A 9,502-nucleotide genomic window follows, 5' to 3' on the forward strand; every position below is an offset into this window, starting at 1 on the left:
ATATATATATATATATATCAGCCAGGCCCTACAATAAGTGAGTTTTGACCCTGAGGTGATCCTCAAAGACAGTCTTCATGAAGCAGCTGCTGACATCTGGCCGTTTGCACACAGAGACACTGGAGTCTGCCTGTCAGAACAGATTTTTACATGCTTCCCTCCTATTAGTGACATACTGAAGTATGGAGAACTCAGTCATTAAATCTTTATGCTATCTGAACAAAACAGGATAAAAACTGAAGTGACACACAATACAACAGGACAATGCATGTTGCAGGCAAATTGGTAGGCAGTTTTCTGTGCCATTATCCACCTTGACCCACAGGGCTGCAGAGCACTCCGCCATTGATTTAAAACCCAAAGGAGCAGAGGGGAGCTTGTATTATTACACAGCTTTATATTATACAGATACAGTAGCATTTTTCCTCATGGATGAAACCCCATTAAGGGCACACTCTGGCAAATAGAGCTCTTGTTAGGTGGTGAAATCCTATCCCTCTCCTCTTGGCAGCTCAAGGGGGAGAGCCCTCCTGAGTGTGATTTCTGCGTGCAGTCACGTTTGTGGGCCGACGTTGAGGAGGAAAAAACGGCCAGGACAATGGAAAAACAAGGGTGGGGGTTGGGTGTTCCGCAACCTGGGGGAATACAGCTTGGAGCATGAAATCAGAGCCACTGGAGATGGCTGCTCCCTCATTGAATCCTGCTCCCCTGTTCTGCTGACTTGGAGGTTTGTGGCTGTAATGAATATCTTGCCTGGGATTGTGGAGGCTTCCCTGGGCTGTTCTGTATTCAGCTGCAGCTCAAGGTAGACTCTATGACTCTATGGATGGATGGTTGGATATTTTTTTTTTCTTTTCTCCTGCTCTACTCTTTGATGAAATTCATTGCTTGTGTAATAGGGGTTTTATTGTGCACTGGCTGGGTTTCATAATCTGCTCTCAGTGCACAGTGGAGATAAATCAGCCTCCCCGAAAATCATTTTGAGGTATAATTGCTTACACACCCGGTCTTCACCTGGGGTTTGCCATTTAGTTACACTGCACGTTTGGTGAAATAAGAACAAAAACACTAGCAAATGTGTACTCCAATGAAAAAAAATAATCTATTTATATTATGGGAAAATTGATTCACAAGTGTTTGTCCTTCAGAATGTAAAGTATGCTGTCGACATTTTTTTTTTAAATATATGAGATGCTGTTTTTTAACAGTCCAGCTATCCAGCGTTACTACCTACTAATAGTAACCAATCATTATTTCAAGAAGGACCATTTCATATTTCACTATTTTGTGGGTTGCAGGTTATGTAAAAAAAAAACAACCTGCTTGCCCAATGTGTAGTATTTCCCCACCCAGGCAACTGCAACCATACTGATTATAAGAGACACCAATAACATGTCGGTTTGTCCTCATGCTAGAAGCCTTTTCTCATGCAACATTAAAAGTGAAACATACCTTTTAAAATTAAGAGCGATAAGGCAAAAATAGAATCTTGACATTGTAAGATTTGCTGCCAAACTGTGTTAGAATAAAATACGTTTTTCCTGGTCAGACAAACAATTTTACTACTAGCTAAACTCTGCAGTACAAGAACAATGCTGTCTTTATTTACACAGATTATTATCAAGTGGATTCTTCTTGCCTGAGACATGCAGCATTAGCCTCAGTCTTTTAGCACAATATCATCTAAGATCTTTTATATGGTTCTCATTATAAAAAATAGTAAGCCAGAAACACTAACTCACATTAGATTAATTAGCTAACTAGCCACAGCTCGTAAAAGCAGTTAGCACCAGCTGTCATTTCGACCAGCTAAATCAACTGTCGCTGGCAAGAAATGCTGCTTTTGTCTACTTATGTCTGAAATCAGTTCAGAATGATAAAACTGCCTCATTGTATGTGCTGCTCGAGAAAGGAAAGCTTGACGACAACAGAAACTAAAGAGGGAGGATCATTGCCAAAAGTCAATTTTGAGTTGGATATATTGCAATAATCCACAACAACTCCTTATTGTTTCTGTAAAATTATGTTTGTCACCATAATTCTGAAAAACAGAATGTAATTTTTTCCCTCCCCATGGAAACAATGCAGTAAAGAATAACATGTGAGGTGAAGAATACAAGTGAGAAATATGTCACCTCAAACTACAAAATCGATGTGACACAGTGGCAAACAACTGAATTTCATGACAAATTAAACAATAAAAAGAATAAAACAAAGAGGACTTCGTTTTTTGTGAAAATCAGACAGGAAATCCATTTATATGAAAAGCGTCACTGGACTCTTGCGTCTCTGCTGTGTGTCAGAGGGTGGGAGGAAGAGGAAAATTTCAGCCAACTGGCTTCTCATCACAGAGCTCAGTCTTCATCCCCTCTCCTCCACACACACACACACACACACACACACACAGACACACACACAATAACGAGAATATCATCTCCTCGTCCCCATGTGGTTCTCTACTACACAACCAGAGATGACTGAGCTGAATACTGAGCTGCTTATTGGAGCATGATTACACACCAAAGGACCCACAGCTAAATATCACCCAGATGAACTGCCATTTCCCCACAACAATAGTTAATTGAACACAGTACCCTGCCTCTCAAAAGGCTGTGTTGGGGCCTATTGAAATGTTGCAGGTTGATATTTCTTTCAAAAGAGACGCTCAAGAACTGAGTATGCGCAGCTGCTGTCTGCGTTAAGTGGCCTGAGTGGCCCTAATTTCCTGCAGTGTGACAAAGACTGGATGAAATGCTGCTGGATAGTCACTTAGGAGCCATGAAGTGGATACAATTGATAGATGATTCTGCAGAGTCAGATCACAAGGATACACAACATTGCAGGTGCAAAACCACAAAGATCACTATTGTTGAAATCACAGTTTATGAACTAATTATGTACAGTAGACATACATTAGGCGCTGACAAGTTATTAAAAAGGCCTGTGTTTTATGTCCAGGTCAATATTCAGGTATTTATAGGAGTTCTTATCGACAACCTTCCTGCAGAAGTCTGCTCACCTGGTCTGCCTGCTACACTACTAAAGTTTGTGCAGTCCATCCTTCTGGTTTGTTGTCATTGCTTTTGGTTTGCTTGCTATATTTTGAATATTGTTTGCTTTATTGTGTTTGTTTATTCCTTGTGTTTTCCCATCTAATCATGAGTGAGGCCAGTCATTGTGTAGAACTGTGTTTTGAGTGGCTAACAATGCATAAAACACCCACAAACAAACAGATTTTCATGCCTTAAACAGAGGAAATTCATTTTTTAAAGCAAAGTGCCCTGAGTCACTGGACTTAATCTAAAAAACTCAAATCAACGATGTGGCACATTAAATATAGGTTGAGTTTGAACCAAAACTGCAAGTAAATTGCGTTTTTTGTTTTCAAAGGAACTCGTGTTTCTCCCAGAGATGCAGCTCCTCTCTGACACAACAAATATTCGCCACGATAAGCCTCACAGCTGAAGTACTTGTTGCGGGGTTGTTGCGCTGGATTGCATAACACTGGTGCTACTGTTGTTGTGTCCCGTTGTCCTTGTGTAGCTCTCAGTTACTAATAGAGGCACAGCTTTGATATGAGAGCCCAGCATGTTGTCTGAATGTTTGGACACATTGCTTCAAGGTGCAGCAAATCTGCTTCCATTGGAGCCAACCTGCCAACATCAGGCCCCCTCTCTGAGTGTGTAATAACTCTGGAGATCCCTGCTGTGTGTGTGTGTTTGTGTGTGTGTGTGTGTGTGTGAGAGAGAGGGAGACAGACAGAAGCAGTGAGGTGCTAAGCGACACTGAATGTGTGTGTATCTGCAATACAATAGCATAAATGCTTGCAGGGTGCACTCATGCATACTAATGAGTGTGATATGTATGTGTGTGTAATAGATAGATAGATAGATGGATTAGATATATAGATAGATAGATAGACAGATAGATAGATAGATAGACAAATAGATAGATGAGATAGATAGAGTAGAATAGATAGATAGATAGATAGATAGATAGATAGATAGATAGATGTATGTGGGTTCAGGTGAGCTCTTCCTGGGTGGCTTGAAGGTCGATAGAGGCTGGTTTGAGGCTCCAGGGCTTCCTGTCAATCTGTCTACTCCTATCACGTCTTTAGCTTTATAATGATGAGATATGGACTGAGATACGGGCTAAAGGGACTCTAATGCATTCACTCAATCTGGCAGGCAGACACCGACACATGCACATGCACACACGTACAGAGGCAGTTGCATGTGGTATTTTTGCTTTGTGCCTTTTCAGTGGCCTTTTGTATTGATGCTCATGGCGGGATGTTTTAGTTTGATTTCATTTTAGATGTCCACATACCGATCCCTGGAGCTTTGGACCTGTCTTAGTGCAGGTTTGTCTTTCGCTCTTCTACATCCAGAAAAATCTTTAGTTTCCAACCAATATTTTAGTCTGTATCCGTGTGGTGGACTGAGTGACTGACATAACCATCCGCCATGCTGCTAGAGTGACTTTTTTAGTCACACATTACAAAAAAAAGCCTGTTCACCCTGCTGCCATCTGGGAAAAGGTACAGGAGCTTCTGCTGCTGTACCAGCAGACTTAAAGACAGTTTCTTCCGTCAGGCTGAGAGACTGTTAAATTCTTCCTCAACAATTCATCATACAAATTAATATATATATATTTACGACTCATTAATCAATTATTATTAGCATTATTTTAGTAGTACCATGAAGGGAACGATATCTGAATGTCATTCTTCAACCTTGTAAATGACAATAAATTAACCTTGAATCCTTGAATGTAACGACACTGAATTTATATTCTTACAGCCACCCCATGACCAGCTCATTCATAACTTCTATTTTGTTTTGGGGGTGAACTTTATGACTTTGAAAAACACTTTCATGACAAAACAAATTGCTTTTCGGTTTGTGCAACCATGAGCACATTTACCCTTAAGCTGAAAGCAAGAGTCACTTAATAATGTAAAATCTGCTCAACAGTATTTGTTAGTGGGATTTTGTGAGCCAATTGGACATGCTGAGGGCAATTTTAAGGGGAAACGGACATTTTCTGGCTCAGACATTTCAGTTGTAAGCAAAGCTCATTTGGATGTTAAAGCATAAAGCAGCTCTGGCTCTGCTGGGGGAAATCCTTGATTAGTGTCTGTGTTTTCTGGTTTCATGAAATGCAAATTGACTACGATGGCCATGAAAGAAGAAACTTAATTTCTTTCCTTTTTTTTTGCTTTAGTGGCCCACATAAACATATGAATGCTCCTCTGCCTTTCAGTGTGCACGTGTGCTGAAGATGCACTGATGTTTAAAACTGTGTCATCTGGTAAAATCATCAGAGCACAGTGAAATGCCGCCGGGACCATCACCAACCGCAAACTCAGTGCTCGAAAGGAAGAAAGCAACGCACCATCCAGTTCCTCACGAATAAAAAACGTCTTTGCCTTTGCCTGAGTTACCACCTTTGTTTGGTATTTGCCTCGTTAAAGACGAAAACGAGGGAACTTGAAAGAGGTTTGGATGAAAAACAAAGAGGTGCACAGACCCCTTCGTCATTTTCTCTGGGCCTCTGGGGTTTGAGTTTATGGCCTCAGTTCCTGCTTTGTAAATAAACTCCAAACAGCCGCTGGTCTGCTTTTACTTCACCAGCGTGTGTATTTAATGAATGCGAATCTGTGCTTGTACATCTGCATGCCAGTGAGGTTTTGGGACTTTTTGTGGGTCTAATTAATGTTTTAGTTGACGTATGTGTCTATTAGTGTATTTGTGTGCATGTAAGCATTTTGGGTTTGCTTTGTGTGTGTGTGTGTGGTTTACTTGCAACATAATGGAAGTCACAGACAGGCACCAAAATAGGTTCAGTGTATCCAGTCACTTTTAAAGAGAACATGTCATGTTTAACAAATCCTGCGCCTCTTTTTTAAAGCAATAAATGTAAATAGCAACAATTACATCTGTCAGCGTGTTGTTATTATTAACATGTATGCTAATTGTTTTTGGACTTAAAATGACAAAATGACACAAGCATTTTTTTTTGGCAAGAGCGTCTGCACAACAGTGAAATTGCCTGGAACAATGTGTGTCTGTCATTCATTTTACAGTGTTACAGCTCAGCTACAGCTGTGAGGAAGAAGACAAGCCCCATTTAATTCAGACATGGAGGCTGAAGGAGCTCGGAAGGGGGAAGGGAGCAGCCACAGGGTATTTTTTTATTTTTTTTTACACTGTCACATGTCCTCTCTGCACCTTGCACTGCAATCGCCTTTCTCTGCTCTGCTAGAGACATGATGTGCACCGAGAGCACCCCCATATGCCACCACATCCAAATATGTTGCACAAATGGCATTAGACAGATTTATCAATGATGAATCAGGTATTTAAAAAAAAAACACAGCAAGGCGTGAAGAAGGGTAATGAACAAAAGCATCAACAATTTTAGATCAGGACGGCTTTTTAGCACTAAGGTGCTAAAAAGCAAATTAAGATGTTAAATGAGGTTAACAGTGGAGAGTAGTACGATCCTTACCATCCATTACAAAGGATTAAAGTTAAAAGTTAAAGTTTACAGTTTAGTAAGTTACAAATACATAGGTAATAACAGTGTACTCAAAGATAGAGTACTCATTTTGCAGAATAGCTCCTTTCATACTGTGTTATTATTATATTATACTATAATTATTGCTGATGTCTTTATGTAAGTAACATTTTAATATGTTGCAGCATGGTGATATTGAACTCATTTTTAGAGCTGCAACAAATGCAAATTTTCATTAGCAAATAATCTACTGTTCTACCTCAGTTAATCATTTGGTGGATACAATTTTTGTCTCAGTCCTACTAGCAGTTCACTATGATGTAAAACAGAGAAAAGCAGCAAAATCCTCATTTTAAAAGCAAATATTTGGTGATTTATTTCTGTAAAAAATTACTTAAATTAACTGAAAATTATTTTATGTTGATAGATTTTTGACATTTGATTAATCGACCACTTGATTAAGCTGTATAGACTCGGCCTACATACACTCTGGGTCTTTCAATCTTAAACAATTTATCATATATAACAAAAGCTATAGAGTAAAGAGTACAATATTTGCCTCTGAAAATGTAATGCATTAGAAATATAACAGCCTTTAACGTACCTCAAAATGTAGTTACAACTGTATGTGTCTAATATTTCAAACATACACTGTAAACATGAATACATTCCAGTGTTGACTCTGGGGACAGATGATTTGAGTCCGACATCAGCGACACTGTGACGCTCTGTCTGCTGAAAACAAGCTGAACTGTGTTTTCATTTGGCCCCTGAGGAACAACTGGTTAATAAAACCAGTAGGACAGTCTGAAACACTACGAGCCCCCTGGGGACGGGCTGACTCCACCGACACACACATACATAGAGACACGGGCATGAGGTGAACACACACACACACAGTTGTGTACTTGCACATTTATAAGGACACACAGCCATGGGCCAAAATATTTCTATTTTAGCTCACAAAGGGATGCAGACACAACCCTGCTTAAAGTGATATACATAGAACAAGGCACCTGGGAGGGATTTTAACTTGGAAATCAAAGTGTTTGACTTCTCTAAGGCTCCCTCATGCTCCTGAGAAACAAAAATACCTGTGAGGCGTTCTTGATAACAGGCTACATGTGCTTTATGGAAGCCTGATGTTGCTATTTTTAGCTCCTTGAGAGGTTGGCACAGAATTTCCTCTTAAAAATGATTAATTCCCTTTAATTCGAAAATGAACCAAAATAAGAGTTTTACTACTGAACAAGAGGAGTCTACAGCCATGCTAACAGCTCTGTGAGGCTGTACTTAGCACATTGATGCTTTGAGCTAATTGCTAACATGCTGACAATGACAATGACGATGCTAATATACCGATTAATGTTCAACGTCTTAGTTTGGCATATATTAGCATGCTAACATCAGCTAATTAGCTCTAAACACAAAGTACAGCTGATGGGAATGTGTCGGTTTGCATTGTGCATTGTGATATCATTTATTTGTGGCACTGAGCATTAAGCTTGCTGTCATGTGGCTCTATGCTTTACATTTCAGATATTTAATTAAATTCAGCTACACGCAAGAACACACATTTCCTGACTAAGTTTCTTGTGCAAATAGGGCAAAATAAGCCTACAGGTTAGAAAGGCGGACATGTGATTTATATGCTATGTGGCGAAAACAGCGAGTGTATGAATGAGTAATGGTCTCCCGTAGGGAATACTACTGTGGTGCCTTTGAGTAAGTTACCCAACAATAAAGCATTATGCTGCTCTCATTGGTGAATGTTTGTAACTGACCTTAATTTATCCTCAGTTTAATTTGAATTTTTTAAACGTACGTGGCTCAGTGAAGCTCATTTGACTCTTCTGATAATTGTGGCTGATGGATTAACTAATTCATTGGTTTGTTTGTAAATCAGTCCATGGCCTATATTGATCACAAGACTCTTTGGTAGCCTAATGTAAACATATTGATCGTGCTGTTCACACCATTTGATAGCCCTTTTTGGATGTCAGATCAAAAGCATAAATCACTGGACTGTATTCAAGCATGAACTCTGTCTTTATGTTGCCTTTTTTTAGCCAGGCTAGCGGCGTGGCTCTAGGGATGGTTCATCTGTCGGTCGATCCACCACCACTCGTTTTTGTACAGCGGGAGGAAGTAGAGATGCAACATCCATCTTTTTATATGTCGATGATGCTTGTGCTGGCATTTAACTTAAAACACTACTGGCTCTCACAGCTGCTGGTATGGCTGTAGATTCTTAGTTTCATTACACGCTTATGGCACAACTCAGCAATGTGGAGTCACTTTTTAAAAGAGATCTAAATGGTTTTGGACATATAGGTTAACATGAGGCTACATTAAGTTTAGAAATATTTGCTGTAATGTCTTATCTTAACCACAGTATGTCTTGTGAGATTATATCGTGCAAAACCTTGTCGAAAACATTCAGAGCTACATGGGAGCCAGAGGAATAATGTGAAAGAAGAAGACATCCAGCAGTCAGTGGGTCATGGCTCCTTCACCTACTTGTTTAGAAAATCCTGTCACTGTTTCTGAGTGTTGGATTCCTACTACAGTGACAGAAATGTTAACATTTTTGGGTCCAAGTGTAGAACTTCACCCATCTTGGGACGCCTGCATGCAATGACACAGAAAAGAAAGTCGTGACACAGGAAAAAAAAGCCAGCAGAGATTGTAGTCTAATGGGTTGGTGTTCCAGTATGCCTTTCTGCACCAGGAGATGATGTGATGTAAGGCTACACAACAGCGGCTTTCAGCCAGCGTTGTAATAGTGCCCTGCTCTGCCTTTATATCGCTCTTGCATTGACAGAGTCTCCTTGCATATTCATGTGCTGAGGGAAAAGGATTTTGTTGCTCTGAGAAACTAGTAAAAGTCAGCCGTTAAATGTTTAATGGCCGCTGCTGTGCTGAACTTTCAGGATGAAGGGTGAGATGAAGGGATGGACGAAGGGCAGAAGCTGAA

This window comes from Morone saxatilis, unplaced genomic scaffold (assembly GCF_004916995.1).
Source record: "Morone saxatilis isolate NCDOM2014 unplaced genomic scaffold, NCSU_SB_2.0 Contig18, whole genome shotgun sequence".
NCBI classification, from domain to species: Eukaryota; Metazoa; Chordata; class Actinopteri; family Moronidae; genus Morone; species Morone saxatilis.